At 42.7% G+C, this 22973-nt stretch overlaps 1 protein-coding gene across 1 annotated transcript in view; it reads left to right on the top strand.

Moving 5' to 3' along the window:
- Positions 1–9495: 9495 nt before the first annotated feature.
- Positions 9496–22973, top strand: part of TNNI1 (troponin I1, slow skeletal type) — a 281023-nt gene continuing 267545 nt past the window's right edge. Inside the window, exon 1 of the mRNA XM_063453173.1 lies at positions 9496–9516. The gene's annotated coding sequence lies outside the window, so the exon portion shown is untranslated. The remainder of the gene's footprint in view (positions 9517–22973) is intronic.

Raw genomic sequence — 22973 nt, 5'->3', positions numbered from 1 at the left:
CATACAAATTGGTCGAGTGGTTCAAAAGATAGATCATAGTCCTTTGTGACCAAATGAAGCATGGCTTTTCTGCCCAAAACCAGTTCCACAGAGTCTTCTATCCTGGAGATAATTGGGAAGTAATCCAATTATCTACAAGGACAGAGGCAAAACTCCATTGAACAAATGGCAGCAAAAGACAATAAAATACATACAAATATATAACTGTGCAGCCATTGCATAAAACAGGTACATTGAACATATCCCCAGATAGCTCAGATCTGAGTGCACATTATTACTAAATGGCGCTCAGATAACACACATACAGTTCAATTGCCATGGAGCCAAAGTCTTTCGTTATATGAATGGGCTCCATGGCATAGCTATCTGGGGTATCACCGCTCAAACGGGGCAAGCACCGAATGAACCGGCTTTAGTGTCTTTGCAGTGCAAAATCAAGCGTTTCAACATGGGGCCATAATCTAAAGGCAGCAGGAGGGCAACCAGGCTCCTCCAATGCACAGTGGAAAGATTGGTCTCGTCACAGTAGTGTCTTGGAACCGCCTCCGGTGTGACGGCATACCTGGTCAAAAGGCTTCTTTCACCGGCCTATAGCTAGTAATATCCTCGTCTGGGATGACCCTGAATGCTTCACTGGCCCGGCCGGACAGTTTCCCAGACAAAATGGTAACCCATTCCTCTGTGGGCACCCGGTGTAGGGCACATTGCCGTTCAAAATCGGCAAGGTACCAATCAATCTCTCCATCTGCTTCAATGAAATTTTTAAAAGCAGCAAAATTAACCTTCTTTTCAGCTGGTGCTGCTGTGACTTCTACTGCTGCAGCACCTCTTTGCTGTAGCCATTTCGCCTCCAAAGCCACTATAACCCGATCTATGATCTCCACTGTAGGGTTAGGACCATAATGTGCCAGTCTTATGTTAACAGCCTGATCAAAACTTGCCTCTTCAGGTGTTCTGTCTGTTATGCTGGGCCTTTTGGTTATGGTGGTCTTTCAGCTACGTTGGGTCTTTCAGCTCTATCCATTTCGACTAGTTCTGCGATAATGTCCCTCTTCTTACGGTTGCTGGCTGGTCGGCCCCGGTTCTCCAGTAAGTCCTTGAGGTTAGAGCGCTTTAGCCATTCATAATGTGCTTCCATTGGCTTGTATTCTCTTGTAGCTGTCCTTCTGGGCTGTGGGAATCATCCTGCCGCTTGCCACCAATTGTAACGGTACCCCAGGTAAAAAGGGGTTAAAGTCGAACACAAAGGCAGCTACCGAACCTCCAATCAACCGAACAAGCAATCATACAAACAATCCACACTCCAAACAGCCGAACAGGAAAAGTACACAAATAATCCCCCCAAGTACGAGACAAGGCTCTGTATTGAGGGTCAAGCAGGAATCTGATTTAATGTGGGCTAACTGCCCGGTATTTATGCAGGTCTTCCACCAGGTGGACACTCCCCTAAGGGACCTGATGGAAAACTGTGACAAAAGTAGTACAGTAGCCAATTAAAACAGTTTAGCGATAAACACTCCCCTTTAGACAATGTGGACCCTCCTCTCTATCCTGGAGATAATTGGGAAGTAACTCAATTATCTCTGAGGATAGAGCATAACCTCCATGTTATACATGTTAATAAAAATACATAACTTTAAAACTTACGTACCGAATCCCCACATTCAACGAATCCCCGGATAGCCTGGATCTGAGCGCACAATATTACCGAATAGCGCTCAGATCCCATACACACAGTTCAATCGCCATGGAGCCAAAGTCTTTCACATAGTCTTTCGTTATACAAATGCGCTCCATGGGATAGCTATCTGGGGTGGTTCTGTTCGTATGAAAAGGTACCGAATGGTAGTGTCTGCGGTTAACCACAACATTCTGATGAGGCCAAGAGGTTAACGAGCTGCACACTTCCCCGCTGGATTGCCGGCCGTCCGGCAAGTATTTCGGTGAAAAAGGGAAAATAACATGGAGACCGTATGGACAGGGAAATGCACGAACAAAGACAGAGGGATCTGTCACAGTAGGGTTCCCCAAGGAAATCCTGTCGGACAGAGGCACGCGATTTATTGCAGAATTGACCCAACAACTGTGGCAAGTCTGCAAGATCAAGTCATTGCTCAGCTCTACTTACCACCACCAGACTAACCGTCTCTGTGAGCGCTTTAAGGGGACCCTGAAGCAAATGCTCAAGACCTTTACAAGCGAGTACAGAGACTGGGAGTGATTCCTGACGCATCTCCTGTTGTACCACAGGAATCGACCGGGTTTTCTCCCTTTGAACTGCTCCATGGGATGAAGGTGCGGGAGCCCCTCGATCTCATTAGAGAGCACTGAGAGGGAGAAACCAAGAACAATGGGACCCCCATTGTATCATACGTGCTGGAACTCCAGGACTGCAACTAGCTAGGGCAGTTAAGGAAAACCTCTAGGCGGCCCAGGGGCGACAGAAAGTGTGGTATGATCGTGGTGCCCGACAACGTATTTTCCACCTAGGACAGAGAGTTATGGTCCTAAAGCCTGTTAAACAGGACAAGTTAAAAGCCTCCTGGCAAGGTCCCTACAAGATAGTAGAGAAGTTGTGCAACACTACGTATGTGATTTCCAGCTGCAAGGATGAGAGACTGAGAAAAGCTTTCCATGTGAAAATGCTCAAGGAATATCTAGAAATACCAGAGGATGTAGCTGCCATATGCAGTCCGGCTACTGAGGACCCCGACAATCTTCACCTACCAGACCTATTAGCCAAAGGTTCCCCCACCAACCTCCTCAGTCAGATCCAGTTAGGTGACAAACTTAGCCCCACCGAAAGGAAGCAGCTACATAACTTACTACAGGCTAAGAGACATACCTTTTCCCAAGAGGGTACACCACGCTCACAACCCACCGGGTAGACACCCCAGGACAAGCTCCACTCTGCCAATCCCCTTACCGCATTCCTGAAGCAGTTCGGGAAGGGATGTGGAAAGAAATACAAGAAATGCTCCAACTAGGAGTTATTGAACCCTCAGACAGCCCCTGCCCAAGAAAGACAGGACTACATGATTCTGTGTAGATTACCGTAGGTTAAATGACTGGACAGTGACCAATGCGCACCCGATGCCCCGAGTAGATGAGCTCTTGGATCGCATTGCCACTACCTAACTACCATTGACCTCTGTAAAGGTTACTGGCAGATTCCCCTTGTGACGAGACCAAACTCGCCACATTGCATTGGAGGAGCCTGGTTGCCCCCCTGTTGCCTCTGGACTATGACCCTGGGAGATTGGGCCCTTTAAAAACAGTATTCAGCCATACCATAGTGTATGTCACTCATTCTGGCCCTTTAAATACTGTGGGGAAGGATTGACACTTTTTATATGGCACTTTGGATGCAGCCGAAGTTGCCGAAGTCGTCAAAGTCGTCGAAGTGGCCGCCATTCGACAAAGGAACACGTGGCGGCGGCCATTTTAATTAGTCGAACGCGGTCAGCGGTGTATGCTAAAGAATCTGTGGAACTAAAATTGGCTACGCAAATACACGAACACCGCTGCCCCTTACCGTCGCCTCCACTTCGATTAAAGTCGAAGTACGTTCGACAATTTGAACTTCCTGTTGCAATGTGCTATTTGCACGAACGGACCCGTCCGTACATTCGAAAGGGACTTACCCGTTTTTCTGCAGGAAATTGACCGACCGCACAGCCCAAATCTATGGAACTGTTTTGGGCAGGAAAATGTGCTTGCGGTCGGTCATAAAGGACTTCCGTCTAACTTTTGATCTACTGAAGGGATTGGTATGATTTTTGAGAGTGTTTATGTTTAAAGTATGCTGAGTTCAAATATGTAATTTTTTATGGATATATGGTTTTAAAGTTACATGGTATGTGTAAAAAAATATTTTTACTGTCTTTGATAATTATGTTAAACCATTGTAACATAATTATATCACAGGCAGAGGGGAAGACTTTGTATGTAATTGCTTGGAGTGTTTTCTGTAATGTACGTTTATGATTGGTTGTTTTGTAACACCCTGTGGTTGGTCCTATCTAAGGGAAACTGTCATAAAAGAAGGTTCTTTTGGTGCCAACAGACCCCTGCTTGACTCTCAACACGGAGCTCTGTCTCGTCTTTGGGGGGTATTTACTGTATGCTGTTAGAGACTGATTGCCAGGAGTGCTATTTTGTATCCAGTTCGGGAGTTTGGTGTTCTGCAGTAGCTGTGCCTGTATATCTGGAAGGGGAAGATCTACTAAACGGCCGTTACACCCCTGGCCGAGGAGGCCTTTGTCACCCCGTTTGGCTTGTACCAATATAAGATCATGCCATTCGGGATGAAAAACGTTCCAGCGCTTGGTGGATAGACTCCTTTATGGCTTCCAGGATTTTGCTTGTGCATACCTGGATGTCATAGCGATCTACAGTGAGTCCTGGGAGAAACACTTGGCTCACGTAGGAACGATGCTGGATCAGATTCGGGCCGCCGGCCTCATTCTGAAGCCAGATAAGTGCCATTTTGGGATGGTAAAGTTCAGTAAATGGGCCACAGGGTGGGGTGCGGAAAACAGCGACCCGAGCCAGCTAAGGTGGAGGTGGTCTCTAACTGGCCCACTCTGGGGACCGCCAAGTACTACAGTCGTTTTTTCCCCGACTATAGCGCCCTCGTTAAGCCCCTCGCGTATCTGACCAAAAATAATTTACTCCGACAGGTCCTGTGGTCTCCCCACTGTGAAACTGCCTTCCAAGCTCTTAAGAAAGCATAGATAAATGCTCCCATCTTGGCTGCCCCAGGCCCTAACAAATGTTTTATCATCCATACAGACGCTTCCATGGTAGGACTGAGGGCAGTTTTGAGCCAGGTTGGAGAGGACGGAGGAGAGCACCCTGTCACCTACAGCAGCCTGAAACTGCTACCCCGGGAAGTCAGCTATGCGGCAGTAGAGAAAGAATGTTTGGCCTTGGTGTTGGCATTAAAGAAACTGACCCCCTACTTGTATGGGCACGAATTTACCCCTTTTTACTGACTGTGACAGACCCTCTGTCACTGAATTTTAAACTTTTAAACTCTTGTTCGTCTAAACCATTTGTCTGTAACAAATTCCCATTTATTGTACTAATGGCCTGCCTTTTGTCTTGTGATTATGACCTCTGTTACTCGTTTGGCTCTAAGGCACTGTTTCTGACTTTTTAAATACTGTGGCACTTCGGATACAGCCTAAGTGTCGAAGTAGTCGAAGTGGCCAACATTCGACATTTGACCATGTGGCGGCGGCCATTTTATTCAGTCGAACGCGTTCAGCGGTGTTTGGTCGTCGAGTTCAAGGAACTCAATTTGGATACGCAATGGCACGAACATCGCTGAACTTTACCTTCTCAAGACTTATTTGGAACCTTACCTTCCTGTGACTTATTTGGTCCTAGGACATTATTTCTGCCTGCCAATACCACTTCAAACTGTCGAAGTGATTCAAAGTGGTACTTCGAACTGTTGAACAGCCGAAGTACCGGACCAACCATAGTTGGAAGTGTGCTGCTTGTTAATCGCCCAGAAGCTGTGCTTAACCGCAGCTTAATTGACGAACGACTGGGTGGTCACCATTCGTATAGCCGTACACGTGCCGGTGGCCATCTTGTTTAGTCAAACACGGACAGTGGTGTTTTGTCATCGAGTGCATGGAACTAAAATTGGACACCGCTAGAACTTCCACCTCCAGCTAACTTTGACTAAATCCACACAAACAGAGCGCCATTCGGTAAAATGAATCTACCGAACACACTTTTACACTGACTTAGTGCACGAACAGTCCTGTTTGAATATTCAAAGTACATTTTAGTCATTGGAAATTGTGACAAGACCAATCTCGCCAGTGTGCATTGGAGGAGCCTGGTTGCCTGCCTGCTGCCTTTTGACTATGGACCGGCATTTAAATACTTTATTTTCCTACGCAGAAAGGTCTATTCATGTATTTCTGCTCTGGCGTTCGGTAGATTCTCGGATTTACTGAGTGAACTCATTTAACCCAGATAGATATGCCATGGAGCCTATTCGTGTAATAAAAGACTTTGGCTCCATGGCACTTGAACTGTATGTGTGTGGTCTGAGAGCCATTCAGTAATAATGTGCGCTCAGACCTAAGCTATCTGGGGATATGTTGAATGTCTGTATTCTATGTAATAAATGTAACCTTGTGTATTTTATTGTACAATCAGCTTACACTCCTGGCAATCAGCATACAATCCAATTCCCCCAATAACGAGACAACACTTCGTTTTGAGGTCAAGCAGAACTGACTGTACTGGCACATACAGCCTCTTTTATTCACAATCCACAAACATAGTACTGCCCACAGGGTTTTGAAATACAACCAATCAATCCGTACAATACACACACTCCTCCCCTCTGCCTGTGATATGATTACTGGACACAATTGGTAATATAATTATCACAGGCAGAGAAATACAGTTTTATAAAACATATCACAGGGACCCCAAAACATGCAATAACCCCATAAAAATATCCTCTGAACCGGGGGATCTGTGTGAACCACATATTCAAAATTCACCCAGATCCGTTCAGTAGTTTGGAAGATACAGTTTAATGCATATTCCGCAGAACATATACAGGATATATGAAAAATAATTACTGTATAATGTGTCCCCTGTTGTATAGTTTAAAACTACCACACGATGTCTTTGTACACCAAATACCGTCAAGATGGCACCGTGTAGAAAAGTCCAAACTGTTTCTGTGAGTTAAAATGGCCGCAATCCATTGTTCTCACCATGTGCTTCATCCATTGTTCTCACCATGTGCCTCTGATACATGAAATGGTGGCCACCCAGTAACTCCACAGTATGTTCCCAGATGGTTCTTAAAGGACCAGCAGTAGCATAATAAAATACAATATGCCCAAATCAGTTCCTAGAAGGGCAATACATCCCAGGGCCATAGTCGCAGGGCAGGAGGCTGGCAAACAGGCCCCTCCAAAAACCAGTGGCTAAGTCACTTTCGCCACATCGGGGACCCGCTGAACCGCGTATCACTGTTGCGCCTGGTACGAGTCGTCGAGCCACAGTTCTTCCCATGCTAGAATCTCTAGTCTAGTCACCCACACTCCCAGGGGCTGCTCACCCAGAAGCGGCATACGCTCTGCCACTTGGGCCGGTAGTCGCTGCTTCCTGCTGAGGCGACGCTTACCTCGCCAATGCTGTACTTCCTCCAGGGCTTCGTCCCACAGCTTGGCTCTGGCAGTCTCTCTGTACATCAACAGGGCCTTCTCTGATACCGTCCCATACTGTAGGACCATGAAATGCTGCAACCTCTCGTGAAACTTCTCCTCCATATTGCTGTAGCCAGGGGCACTGTACGGGGACACGCATTGCCCTAATTATAAATCCACACGTTACCGGTGTCTATGAGCTGCTTGTCCTCACACTAGGATGCCATCCCACCACTGCCACCACTGTAACGGATCACCTGGCACCCCGACTGGGTACCTCCGTTGATGGATGCTCCTAGTACTTACAGAGGGCTCCAAGCACTCCACTTGACACCATAAGCACTGCAGACCCCACAAACCGCAGTCTCCTACCCACACTGGACCTACGACAAGGCTCCAGGCTCCAGTGGGTGAACCTCTCTTCCGTCAGAGAGTGAAGCAGGAACAAGCTCTTAAAAGAGCTTAGTGATTATAGCCAGTGGAGTATACTGCATATAGCAATCCACAGTGTAGATGCAGCCTTTTCCCCCACACATGAGATGCGGCTCTATGTTGAGGGTAAAACAGGAGCTCTTTCTAAGTCAAAAACTGTTACAAAAACCACATAAAAATACACAACTCTTATAATACAATGTTTAACCTATATGTCCAACATATTCCCAGATAGCTTGGATCTGAGCTCTCAATATGTCCGTAAAGCGCTCAGATCTCACGAATACAGTTGGATTACCATGGGGTTAAACAATAGCAAGGGCTGATAGGAGATGGAGGAGGGACAAAGCAGCCAGTTTCAACTGGTCTGGCAGTGTCCCTCGGACAAAGCCCTGCTGGAGAACAATAGGACAGGAAAAAAGGGAAGGGGAAGAGACACATTTTCCCATGGATTTTAAGGGGCAGACAAAGTGTTTTAAAATCCAATAAGCCCAAATAGACTTTTTAGCATGTCTTTTTGCAGGGCCCATAGTCTTTGTGCAAAAGGCTGGCCATTAGTCCTCTCCAAAACCCAGTGGCGAGGTTATTTTCACCACACTCTGGTCTACACAGATTATCAATGCTTTTAAAACAGAGCCAGTGTCACAAGAATTTTTTTTTTAATGAACAAATTGTACTTGTCTGAGAAATGAGAACGATGATATCTGATGATATTCTGTAATAGCAAGCCCGGTCAAACATGAAAACAATCAATGAAATCAAGCCACTGCACCCAGAACACCAGTGAGAGCTTTGCATGAAGAAACAGAGCTTTCGATAAGGTAGGTCCTTGCTATGCTATGTAAGGCAAGAAATAATGTACAAATGGAGCAGGTCCTCCATCAGTAGGTGATGCATAGGACAGATGTCAGGCATCAGATAGTATGCTATGTTGAAAATATGATGCAGATTGTCAAGTATTCCTGGTAGTAATTAAAGGGACATTCCAGGCACCAAAACAACTTAATCTTAACTCCATTAACATCCATCAACTCCATCTCGTCTCTGTTTCTCACACACATCCATCCTCTCAATCCCATATCAGTCTTGCTGAAACACAGCCTCTTTACCCTTTTTATCCATTAATTCATCACAAACAAAGCCTTCTCTTTAAAGGGACACTACAGGCACCAACACAACTTCATGTAAGTTATTATGTGTAGTTATGTGTGAGCAATTCCTTTATAAGATTGAGAGGATAAATGTGTGCGAGAAACACACCTAGAATTGTCCACACTAATATTAAATATGTCAGAAATTGGGATTTTATAGTTTTGTAGGTTTTGTTTTTGTTTTTTTAACCCACAAAAGCTATAAAATCCCAATTTCTGACATATTTAATATCCTGCTTAAATTCTTATTAAGCCAGTTTTGAATATGTCAAAATTAGAAAGATTTAAAAAAAAAAAAAAAAAAAGACCTAGAAAAAAATGCCCTGTTACTTATTGACACAGGGAAGGTATGAAAGGTTTGAACAGAGACAATATGTGCTATTTACCACTGTTTTATATGAGCTCTTAAAGCATGAATTGTGTGCCAGTTTTCTACTCTACAGTCCTGGGACTATAAACTATCTGCATTCCTGTTCCATAATAAGATCTGGGATTAAAATGTCCAGCATTCCCTTATATGCATCATTACACCGAGGACAAGATATTCTTCAAAAGACAGGTGCAAATTAATCCCCCTTGTTACAAAAGAGACAAATAAAGCAATGCCCTCATCATACATTTCTAACAATTAATGGGTTAATTGGGTGGTTCTCTATTGTCTCTGATTTCCCAAAATAAAAATCCAGAGACAGAAGAATTCAGTGCAAGCTAACACGGTATCCTATACACACATCCATTGGGTAAGTGCAATTGAGTAACATTTTCTTCTATTTAACAAGTAATACCTTCAATAATTGTAGTTATATTCATTAAACAGTGAAGAAATATGTATTTGCTTTTGTTAGTGGTGTGAGTATAACCTGAGATCATAACTCTGACTATGAAAACTGTATTACTGACAAAAAGGTGTTAATTAGATAACAATTTTAAATATAAGCTCTCTGATTTAAAGAGAAAAAACTTTACATTAATTCTAAGTCTACTTTAAGTTAATTCTGGTTATATTAATACTCATGTTGACAAAAAGTGACAGAGCCATTTTAGGAAGAACAAAATATGTTGGATTGCAATTTTTCTCAAGCTTCATTAATCTTTATTACAATTAGTTCATCAATTAAAATACAAATACAACAGTTCTTTTATGCTGTTGTTCCACAAGAAGGCAAAAATATATAAAAACAACAGTAGCCATTTCCAATTATGTCACAAAAAGGGAAAAAAATCCATAAAGGCACTCAGGAATATACTGTTCTGTTATAAACTGTTGTGCTTTAAGCAACCTCAAAGTGTGTCATGCACACAATGGTGAAAGAACAGCAAGGTTTGAAAATGTGTAAAACTACATTAAAATTAACAATTAAGAATTTCACTACTAGGTGTTATGTATGTTGCACAGGTTGCAAGTAAATGTGATATTTATAAACCACCAATACGGGCAAGGTAAATGTACTTGTGCTTTAAAATGCATGTTAGGTTTGTCTTACCTATTGCAAAAGTCGCAACACTATTTCGGTGAATAGGCGCCACCTTAAGAGGAAAACTAAAGAAATCTAAAATCAGACAGGTATGGTAGGAATTTAACATTTTCTGCTTATTTGCATTTATTATAGAGCAATGCATATTTACAGGGATGAATACTGAACAATTCAGTATCCATGAAACAAGATTTAGTGGACAGGTTCTGATGCTTTTTATGCTAGTCACAGCAAATTCAGTGAAAACTATATAATTTGTCTTGTTGATGGACAATCACTTTTACATTTAGGCTGTCTCTTTTGAGAGACAGAGGCTCAGTTGCTAAAACACTAGTTAGCCTTGCTTTGAGCTGGCATCAAGAATGCAAAACTGTATATCTAAGAATGATTCACCACTTTCCTTCTAACCTTGCTTCCTAGTATCCCTTAAAGCAAGTACTAATACAAAAGCCTGTTGTCCAAAGGACAATCCAGACTCCAATCATCAATATTTAAGCATAACAAATCATAGGGCTAAGTAAGTATTTTACGAAACCTCTGAAAGTGTAACACTAAGGTAAACATACTTGTCTTAATTCTGGTTCTTCCACTGTTTTACTTTCAGCAGAATTATAAAAATTAAGAAAAGTCCACTATGTCAGTCAGACACAGTTGTCTAGGTTGAAAAATAACTAAAGTCCAACAAGTACTACTGTGAAGCCTGTTCTTTTATGCTTTGATCCACAAGAAGGCAAAAATATAAAAACAATAGTAGCTATGTCCCAAAAAGGGAAAAAAAATCTTCTTTATTCCATAAAGGCACTCATGTTTACATATATTTTAAATAAATCCTTGAATATTTGGATGCAAAAATGCATCCAAACCTTTTTAAATCTAATGATAAAATCTTAGGCAGAGAATTCCACATCTTTATTGATCTTATTGTAAAGAACCCTTTCCTCTGCTGTAAGCGAAAGTGCCTTTCTTCCAGTCAACGGGTAACCTCTTGTCTACGTTAGCACATTTCTGTGCTTCTGGCTTTATATATATATTTGTATAGTGCGATCATATCCCATCTAAGGTGCCTTTTTTGAGGGAAAACAATTCTAGTGTTTTCTAGCCTTTCCTTATAAACAATGTTTTCCAACCCCCTTACTAGTTTTTTAGCTCACCTCTGCACTTTTTCTAGTTCTGCAATATTCTTCCTTAAAACTGGTGTCTAAAATTGCACCACATTATTAATGGGACCGTATAGTCACCAGAACAACTATAGCATTTAATTCTAATGATGTCAGCAAGTAGGCAGATCGGGTGTGGGGCCTGCGCTGATGGACCCGAGCAGAGCTGGAAATAAGTTTTCCTACCAGTGGCGTACACATGACCTATGGGGCCCGGTGCGAAAATTGATCCGTGCCCCCCCCCCGCACGCTTACTCTGCGCGGGGCGGGGCCGCAACACATGGCGTCGGGCACCTGGTCGCAGGGGTTGCAGGGCTGCGACCGCGGTATGTACACCAGTGCATGCAGATGCACACACACTTAAAGGACCACTACAGACACCCAGATCACATCAGCTCAATGAAGTGGTCTGGGTGTCAGGTCCCTCTAGTTTTAACCCTGCAGCTGAAAGCATAGCAGTTTCAGAGAAACTGCTATGTTTCACTGATGGTTAATCCAGCCTCTAGTGGCTGTCTCACTGACAGCCGCTAGAGGAGCTTCCGCGATTCTCAGACACTGAACGTCCATAGAAAAGCATTGAGTAATGCTTTCCTATGGGCGGTTTGAATGCGCGCATGACTCTTGCTGTGCATGCGCATTCGGAGCTGAGAGGCGGAGGGATCCCCAGCGCCAAGGGAGTCCGGCACTGGAGAAAGGTAAGTGCTGAAGACACGCACATACACACTCTCACGAACAGACGCATACACACTAGCTAACACACGCATACACACTAGCTAACAGACACACACATTTACTGACAGAGACACACTCAGCGACAGACATACATACACACTCACTTACAAAACATACACTCACTTACAGACATCAAACAGACTCACTAATACAAACACACTCAGTAACAGACACACACAGTAACACACTCACTGACACTCACTAGCAGACACACTCACTGACACTCACACTAACACACAGTAACACTCACAGTAACACTAACACACACGGTAACACTCACAGTAAAACACACACTAACACTAACACACACACTAACACACACACTGTCATGGCCGTTACTTGCACTGCCTGTCTCTTCCGGGTTGACGGACTGTAGCCACACCCCCCTCTGACGCAGTCTCATTGCACTACATAATGCAACCGCGCCAGGCAACAGACGCTGGATTAATGAACAGCGTACCGCGGAATTATACCGGCTGCAACTTTTCTCTTCAACCTTACCTGTGTACCGAACCGGACTCGTAAACGACTAACCTCCTTCTCCTTCCTCGACCACGGCTAGCACTTGACTCCTCTCGACCTCTCTCCACGGAACCTCTCCGGAAGGCACTCTGGAACCAACTTCAACTCCTCTGGAAGCTAAGTTACCTCGCTGTATTATACGAACTTTCCCTGACTACTGAGCTCAAGCTCAGCCTGCTCACACATCCTCCTATCGTTATAGGAGTAATTCCTAATTATTTACCTTTCTACCACCATATGAGATGTTTTCTATCAATTAAGCTAAAACGAATCTCTGCAAGTTAAAGCTACATTGCTTCCTTCATATTATTGCTTCAATTCAATTGTATAAATTAATCTAAGAATCCACTCAGCAACTTGAACCATTTAAAGATACAGTGCCTGTGTTTATTCAATCAAAATTATTAAAGACACAGTATCAGTTAAACTTCCTGGTGAACTGTCTTCTCTTTATTTTCTCAACTCCTCACATTCACATCAGAAATCTGCAGTTGAGCTCCTTCAAACTCTATGTAAACGTGACACACACTAACACACACACTAACACTCACACTAACACTAACAGTAACACTAACACACACACTAACACTAACACACACACTAACACTAACACACACACTAACACACACTAACACTCACACTCACACTAACACCCACACTCACACTCACACTAACACACACACACATTTTTATTTTTTTAATTTAATCCCCCCAGCCTCCTTACCTTTTGGAGTGCTGAGGGGATTCCCTGGGGTCCAGTGGTGCTGCTGGGTTCCTGGGGGGCCGGTCACCCGGCGGGCAGGCAAGCAGGCGGGCGCGCGAGGGAGCACTCTCCCCTGAGTGCTTCCTCTTCAGCTCCCTCGCGTGCCGAGTACTGATACCGGAGCCGGAAGATGACGTCATCTTCCGGCTCCGGTATCATTGCGGTGCGCGAGGGAGCTCAAGAGGAAGCACTCAGGGGAGAGTGCTCCCTCGTGCGCCCGCAGGACCGGCCAGCCGGGTGACAGCAGGGCCAGCCTCGGGGGGCCCGGAGGTGGCCGGCTCCTGGGCCCCCCAGGAGAAGAGGCTGGCCAAGTGGCGTACAGGCGTACGCAGGGGCGTACGCAGGGGCGGCCGGGCCCCCTGGTGGGCCGGGCCCGGTCGCAGCCGCGACCCCTGCGACCCTGGTATGTACGCCACTGTTTCCTACCTTTTCAGAGGGTTACAGGGGGGGAAGGGAGGGGGGGCAAGCCACCTAAATAGTGGTTTTAACACTAAATAAAGGTGAAGCGACATCGTAATGTCTTATATAGTTATTTTTCAATACTCTTGCTTCACCTTTATTTGATCAATTTATATATATATATATGCAGCTAAATATTTGCATGCCCTGCTCTGCTGTTTTTTTTTTTTTGTTTTTTTTTTAACTAGCTTATTGACTCTCCTCTGTTTATTTACTTTTTCTGGCTATTCTCAGAAAATCACCACCTCTTACTTTCAGGCCCATCTTCTGCTATTTATGACACCCCACTTTTGTTTAAATACATATATATGTAGCATTATGGCTGTATTAATATCACAACAGGGAGAGAACTAAACCAATATATACAATATGAACATTTAAGCAAGATGAGCAAATTTAACAAAATAGTTACAAATTGCAATAACACGTGTAAAAAAAGGATCATAGTAAGGGATTAGTAGACTCAATATGATCCATATGATATGTGGTATGGCTTCCAGAGCTGCCATGTATATTTGTATCAGATTAGTGAGGAATCCGTAAACCCAGTGTGATATGTACTCCTGAGACACTGCCTGATCGACAATTACATATGTCAACCTTGCGGAACTATATAGACAACATTTTTAGACATATATTACATGAAAAAGGTTCTATGCAGTCAAGAACAAATAGGATGTTCCTACATGTTTTAGTCAAGAAGGAGGTTTGCAGAGAGGGATTATCAAGCTCAGTCTAGATCTTACAAATCTTATAGACCTATTATTAGATCTGGTATTGTCATACATGGAATAATGAATTGATTCCAGTATGGCGTGTTAGTGTCCCCTACCTGTCAGTGAGCGGCGTCCTCTCTGCTCCAGGTGCCGCTCGTGTCCTCCTCCTCACCTCCCAGCTGCAGCATGTATAACGCTGCACGCTGGGAGCCCGCGCATTCACGTGACCCGGCGTTAAAGACACAGTACCATAATCACAGTGGGAGGTGTAAATATCTCCCATGTGTGATTGTTAATTCTGATTGGAAGTTATCCAATCAGAATTAACCTTAGGATATATATATATTTACCTTTCCTGTCTCTCAGTGCCCTGTTGTGGTCTTGTGATACCTGTATTGCAGTCTGTTCGTGCGTCTCTCTCCGGTTACCGACTATTTGGCTTGCTATTCCGATTTTCCCGTCTTCTCCATCCTTTGACCTCGGCTTGTTTCTTGTTCTCCTGTTTTCTGGCTCCCTTTACTTGGCTTTTCTCCTGACTATTCTTAGTGTGCTTAACCCGGCCATTCTAAGGACCGGTATAGCACCCTTTTCTTTCTGTGACCTGTTAGCGTGTTAGGTTCCCGAATCGTGACAGTTAGATCATAAAAGATGGCTAAATAATATATTTCATTGAGACCTTTAGGGCATATAGTGTCTAATGTCCTGATACAGAATAGTTCTCTTTGTAGAAGGAGTTTTTTATGGCCCCCCCCTTGATGAGTTAAGGGGATATGATCAATTGCCATAAATTTCATAGATAGTGGATTATTCTTCTCCAGGAAATGTTTGGCCACTGGTAATTCTGAGCCCTTGTCCCTGTAAGCGATCCGTATATTGGAGCAATGATTTCTGAGTCTCTCTGGTAGTGGTAAGTCGGTTTTGCCCCAATAAGTCAGTCCACAAGGGCACATAATTGTATAGACCAGATAGTCACTGGTGCAGGTTAGTCTGTGTCGAATTGTGAATTTCTTGCTGGTGTGAGTAAAGATTTTACTTGGTAACATGTGACTACATGTCACGCACCCCAGACATCTGTAACATCCCATATTTTGTAGCAGTGGGTTGGGTCTGTTTTCACCAACAGGTCCCCCAGATTACTGCCTCTGCGGTAGCACATTATTAAGTGTTCTTGCATAGCAAGACCACTTAATCATATCTCACATATATATATTATTATTAAGTGTTCTTTTTTTTTTTAATTCTTTATTTTTGTAGTGCATATAGATATAACAACGCATATGTGGTGCCCCAACAGCAATCCAAGTACGCTTTAACGACAATTATTACAATGGGGCACATGGTAACTTTTGCACAATTTATAATAATAAGTGAGGTCAGTTCTAGTGCGAGTAGCTAGTGTGTAGTTCGACTACGTGAAACAAACGAAAATTAAAATTAAAATAAAGTCATGCATATAGGTTGAGCAAACAGCAGATCCCTAAAACTTGTACAAAATCGCACCTGGTCTGGTGTTGAGTACTAAAGGAGTAAACAGGAGTAATTGCTCGCGTTTATAATCGCTGAGTATGACCACCATGTTATAATGTGGTAAAGACAAGATGGCCTCAAGGTACACAGTCATGTTAGCATAAAATGCATTAGGCTAGGGTCTTTTAGTATGTCGGGTGTAAGCATAGGTTTGTGCAGTTCACTATAAGAGATTTAAACAACAGAAAAAATAGCGAAACTCAAGATTAACTGTGGAGTTTGACTATAACCTGACAAGCTCTAGGGAGGCACAAGTCCTTGAGTATGTACATGTGTACCGCGCTCGGGGACATGTGGCACTGTCAGCCAATGCCTCGGCTTGGTGTGGTTGTGTGGCCCCTGGGCGCCAACGTTATGAATACTCAGATTAATGTGGTTACGTATCAGTAGTTATAGAAACATGCTAGAGCTTTAAGAGTTAAAGCCATACGTTTGGTATCAATGTGTTGTATTTTCCTGGCCTGGCTGAGCTTGGCAAATAACAATCTGACGGCAAAAGGCAGTTTATGCCCTGTTTGGCTTGCAGGCTAGTCGCTGAGTTAGTTATCAGATCTAGGACATATCTTTGAGTTTAAGCTACTCTAGGTGCCTAACAATTTTAAACAGCATATGGATATCCTACAACTTTGATCAGGCACAGGAAGGTTTGTGTAAGTGGTAAGGCAGTGCACACTAAACTAAAAGGCAGAGTCAATTGCAAGTCTTATTGCGGGTTGTTACTGTATCCTCGGTTGTTAGTGAGTAGAGTCTCTGGGAGTTCAGTCTCCGGGAGTTCACCCGGCTCCGATCCTTGGCAGGAACCTTGTACTTTCGGGAGGAGTATTGGTGCCCCCCAGAGCAGTCAGAGGCTTCAGCAGCCGGGGATGAATCTTGTACCTGCAGGTGCTAGTCTGCTGTGTTGTTGTTTTTGCATAGTGAGGCTCGTCGGGACTGTCTGGGTGGTCTTGAGGCCCGTGCTGAGCTGTGAAGTTGGTGTTTTGCGCCAACTGAGTCCGGGCGTGCCCTGTGGCTGGTGGCAGGATTAGCTCCTGTGGAATGGATAAGCCTGTGTCGGGGTTGCTCCATGATGCTTTGGGTGGTCTGGTTCCGTGCCGTGCTTGTCGGTCGGCTGTCCTCTTGTGTGCTTCTCCTCACATGGGCTCGGGCATCGCCGCGGTTTTGGTCTGGCGAGCACTGGAGTAGTGTGCCATTAGGATCCCGCCCGTCAGGCTGCCGTGTGCAGGTATGTGACAACCGCCCTGTGTGTGTCAGAGCCTTAGCCGTCAAGTGAGTGAAATTGGCGTCGTGTCCGTTGCAGGCTGGGGTGTCCACATTTGCCGCCATTTTGGTGGAGCCGCGTTGTTTGAATCGTGGGATGTCTGGTGTGGTACGGGTTGCAGGGTGTGGGCCGGGATCACCCCCACCGGCCCGGGGGGGGACGGGGGACGGAGCCCTGGTTGCACGTTCATGGGGGTCCAGCACGACACCGTCGGGCAGGATAGTGGGGCAGCGGCTGTCCACCCCGCTCACCGCCTGAGTAGGCCTCATCCCGTGGGGACGACTGGTTTGTCTTCGAGGGACTAAAACAAAGAGTTGCAAGCCTCTCCTCTCTGCTAGTGCACCCCCGTGCATCGGACCACGGCTGCAGGTTGTTGCTCGGGTATAGAAATTGCTTTTTTAGGGCTTAAAGTCTAAAGAATGCAGGAGCTGTTGGTTTATGCGACCGTTCAGTTAGGCGATCAGGCCCCGCCCCTATTATTAAGTGTTCTTGCATAGCAAGACCACTTAATGTTATTACTTAATGTCACATATATATTATTAATCTTATTATTATTATTATTATAGCAAAATTTATCACCCTAACTCTTCCCACAGTTTTTACACTACATAGACAGTAATTTACCGAAACGTGTGGATTGTTCCAGATTGGATTGCTATTACTTTGTGGAACGTTTCGTCGAATGGTTCACGGAATATCGTCATTCTTGTGGCGCAATTGGTCCCATAGGAATGAATGGCAAAGCTAGAGTGGGAGCTGGCAAAAGCAGAAAAATCAGGACATGATTTCTAAACTGCCACCACTTCTTCATTTTCAAGCCCACCTACACAAATCTTATATCAAAACGTTCAGCTATCCCTGCTGCCACTAAAAATGCTGTCCACGGCTAAGCCATAGTCCTGATAGTTTTCACAATATGACCATTTGTTTGCAACTCACGCAGTCCATTGACATTCATTGAAACTCCACTCTGCAAAGCTCCCATTTGAAGGGCAATTTCTAAACTGCGACTGTGCCTTACACTAACCAATTGATTGATCAAATTTAAAAAGTGCACATGGAAAGCTTGATAGAGTGAGAAATGCATTTCAACTTTTATTTATTTATATAGAAACATAGAAACATAGAATGTGACGGCAAATAAGAACCATTCGGCCCATCTAGTCTGACCAATTTTCTAAATACTTTCATTAGTTCCTGGCCTTATCTTATAGTTAGGATAGCCTTATGCCTATCCCACGCATGCTTAAACTCCTTTACTGTGTTAACCTCTACCACTTCAGCTGGAAGGCTTTTCCATGCATCCACTACCCTCCCAGTAAAGTAATACTTCCTGATATTATTTTTAAACCTTTGTCCCTCTAATTTAAGACCTCTTCTTGTGGTAGTTTTTCTTCTTTTAAATATAGTCTCCTCCTTTACTGTGTTGATTCCCTTTATGTATTTAAATGTTTCTATCATATCCCCTCTGTCTCGTCTTTCCTCCAAGCTATACATGTTAAGATCCTTTAACCTTTCCTGGTAAGTTTTATCCTGCAATCCATGAACCAGTTTAGTAGCCCTTCTCTGAACTCTCTCTAAGGTATCAATATCCTTCTGAAGATACGGTCTCCAGTACTGCATACAATACTCCAAGTGAGGTCTCACCAGCGTTCTGTACAATGGCATGAGCACTTCCCTCTTTCTACTGCTAATGCCTCTCCCTATACAACCAAGCATTCTGCTAGCATTTCCTGCTGCTCGATTACATTGTCTGCCTACCTTTAAGTCATCAGAAATAATAACCCCTAAATCCTTTTCCTCAGATGTTGAGGTTAGGACTCTATCAAATATTCTGTATTCTGCCCTTGGGTTTTTACGTCCAAGATGCATTATCTTGCACTTATCCACATTAAATGTCAGTTGCCACAACTTTCACTATTTTTATAGTTTACCTAAATCATTAGCCATTTGGCTTATCCCTCCTGGAACATCAACCCTGTTACATATCTAAGAATCATCAGCAAAAAGACATACCTTACTATCAAGACCTTCTGCAATATCACTAATAAAAATATTAAAGAGAATGGGTCCAAGTACAGATCCCTGAGGTACCCCACTGGTGACAAGCCCAAGCTTCAAATATACTCCATTGACTACAACCCTCTGTTGCCTGTCACTCAGCCACTGCCTTACCCATTCAACAATATTGGAATCCAAACTTAAATATTGCAGTTTATTGGTAAGCCTTCTATATGCAACAGTGTCAAAAGCCTTACTGAAATCGAGGTAAGCAATGTCTACTGCACCACCCTGATCTATAATTTTAGTTACCCAATCAAAAAAATCAATAAGATTAGTTTGGCATGATCTCCCTGAAGTAAACCCATGTTGTCTCTGATCTTGAAATCCATGCGTTTTTAGATGTTCAACAATCCTATCCTTTAACATGGTTTCCATCACTTTCCCCACTACTGAAGTAAGGCTTACTGGTCTATAGTTTCCCGACTCCTCCCTATTACCTTTCTTGTGAATGGGCACAACATTCGCCAACTTCCAATCTTCTGGGACTACTCCTGTTATCAATGATTGATTAAATACATCTGTTTTGCTAGCACACCACTAAGCTCTTTTAATAGCTTTGGGTGTATTCCATCAGGTCCTATTGACTTATTTATCTTTACTTTTGAGAGTTGAAATAGAACCTCTTCCTCTGTAAACTCACGTGTAATAAATGACTCATTTATCCTTTTTCTTAACTGAGGTCCCTTTCCTTCATTTTCATCTGTAAATACTGAACAAAAATAGTCACCTTTATCCTCTTCTACATACCTTCCTTCTTTTGTTTTTAATCTAACTAATCCTTGTTTTACTTTTCTTTTCTCATTTATGTATCTAAAAAAAGTTTTGTCCCCCTTTTTTACTGACTGTGCTATTTTATCTTCTGTGTGTGATTTGGAAGCTCTTATAACTTGCTTAGCCTCTTTCTGCCTAATCGTATAGATCATTTTGTCTTCCTCACTCTAGGTTTTTTTATAATTACTAAATGCTAACTTTTTTAACTATTTTGGCCACATCTGCAGAATACCACAGTGGTTTCTTGAATTTTTTGCTTTTACTGACAAGCCTAATGCAATTTTCTGTTGCCTTCAGTAGTGCAACTTTTAAATAATCCCATTTCTCTTGGACTCCATTTAAATTGCTCCAGTCTGATAATGACTCCTTTACACATATTCTAATTTTAGAAAAGTCTGTTTTACTAAAGTCGAAAACTTTTGTTTTTGTGTGGTGTGTCACTGTTCTTATATTAAACCACACTGACTGATGATCACTGGATCCTAAACTTTCACCTACAGTAATATCGGATACCAAATCTCCATTTGTTAACACTAAATCTAGTATGGCCTCTTTACGAGTTGGCTCCTCAACGACTTGTTTTAGAGACAATCCCAGTAGGGAGTTTAGAATATGTGTGCTCCTGGCACAAGCAGCATTTTTGTTTTCCAATTCACATCAGGAAGATTAAAGTCACCCATGATGATAACTTCCCCCTTCATTGTCATTTTAGCTATTTCCTCAACTAGTAGATTATCTAACTCTTAAATTTGTCCTGGGGGCCTATAAATCACACCTACACAAGTTACTGTGTGATTACCAAATTGTAACGTAACCCAAACGGACTCTATGTTCGCATCACTAACTTTTATTAGGCTACATTTTATGCTAGTAAAAAAGAAGGGTATAGGCGCTCACTAAAAACCAATAGATGTATAAGGCAGCAGTGAACCTGCAGGACTTCCCCATACCTGCTATATGGTGAATGTGAAAATGAAAATAGTGGTAAACCGCGCCAAAAGAAAGTGATCAAATAATCATATCATACATACATATCGTTCTTGAGTTATACAGCATGTAGAAACCTCAAAGGGAAATGAAGATAATAAAATAATAGTGCAGTATATTATAGATATTATGATGGTGTATATATAGAGTAAACTGTGGGTGAAAAGCAAACTCACACTTTGCAGAGCTGCTAAGAGCTCTGCTGTATAGCGCCTGGACAGTACAATCCCCGTCTTAGGATCTGAAGATATCAGGAGGTCCAGACTCAGTGGTCTTATGTATGTGGAAAAAACAATATACAGACCAATGGTACAGTATCATAAACTAAAAATAATATAGGAAAAATTTAGGTATCCTACTTACAATATCCAGAGCAATAACTTGCTCTGGTGATGATAGCTTGTGGTGGTATAATCCCCACCAGAGGATATAGCAGGAAACCAGCAGCACCAGGAGATATGCAGAAGCCAAAAGATTTGAGGAAAAAGCTTCAATTTATTAATACAAAAAATATAAAAAAGTATATATATAAAAGTATATATAAAACAAGTGGTATAGCTTTAAGACCTATCCTTGACGTGTTTCGCCCGGGTTTGGGCTTTATCAAAAGTGTGGATGTCCTTGGCATTTGGCCCGGTTTATATAGGGGGTGTTGATTCTTCAATAGCAATCTGGTGTGGTGCTGTTCTTCCTGTTTCCTGTTTGGTCGCGGGCGTCGACCGGAAATGACGCGCCGCAACCATTGGTGTGAGCTGGGAGATGTAGTCCATACAAACGTCCATACTGTTTGCAACTCATGCCGTCCATTGACATTCATTGAAACTCCACTCTAGCCAGGTCAAACTTGAAGGGCAATTTCTAAACTGCAACTGTGCCTTCATTTTTAATACTTCAGAGACATACTCTGAGACTATCTAGAACAGGCCAATTATATTAAACATCAGTTTATGGAAAAAGGATATAATGAAACACTTTTAGATAAAGAAATGGAGGAGGTAGGAAAATTAAAGAGAGAAAATCTTATTCAATATAAACCATGGAAGAAACTAACCGATACTAACGAATTTCCTTTCATCTGTAATTTTAATGGCCAAGATAGACGCATACATAAAACTATAAAAAAAAATTGGCATCTATTAAAAGACGACCCAATTTTAAAAAAATGTTTTCACCTTTAAACCTAAAATTACATATAGAGGAGCAAAAAATTTTAAAAATATTTTAGTGAAAAGCCATTTAACTTCCAAAAAACCCAAGCACTTTATTCAAGATCTAAAAGGATTTTATGGTTGTGGCATATGTCTCCCGTGCAGAACTACAAAAAGCACAAAAAGACATTTGGAAGATTTAGAACATGTTATTCATAAACCATATATTATCAAAGATCGCCTTATTTGTCACTCTAAGGGTATTATATATATTTTAAAATGCCCTTGTAACTTGATTTATGTAGGGAGGACCATCAGACCTTTAAAGTTCAGGATCGCTGAACACATTCGTAATATTAAAAATGGGTTGGAAACCCACAGCGTATCCTTACATTTTAAAGAAATCCACAATCAAAATCCAGAAAACTTGTTTTTTTGTGCCATTAAGGAAGTTAAACGTGATTGGAGAGGGGGTAACTATATTCAAATATTGGGTAAAGAAGAAATGCGCTTTATTAATAATTTTAAAACCCTAATTCCATGTGGCTTAAACTCGTATTTTGAGGTTTGCCATTTTTAAATCCAAAATGTTTTATATATATATATATATATATTTTT

This window comes from Pelobates fuscus, chromosome 1 (assembly GCF_036172605.1).
Source record: "Pelobates fuscus isolate aPelFus1 chromosome 1, aPelFus1.pri, whole genome shotgun sequence".
In the NCBI taxonomy this organism is placed as follows: Eukaryota; Metazoa; Chordata; class Amphibia; order Anura; family Pelobatidae; genus Pelobates; species Pelobates fuscus.
The sequence above is the reverse complement of the archived record's forward strand: the minus strand, read 5'-3'. Positions and strand labels throughout refer to the sequence as shown.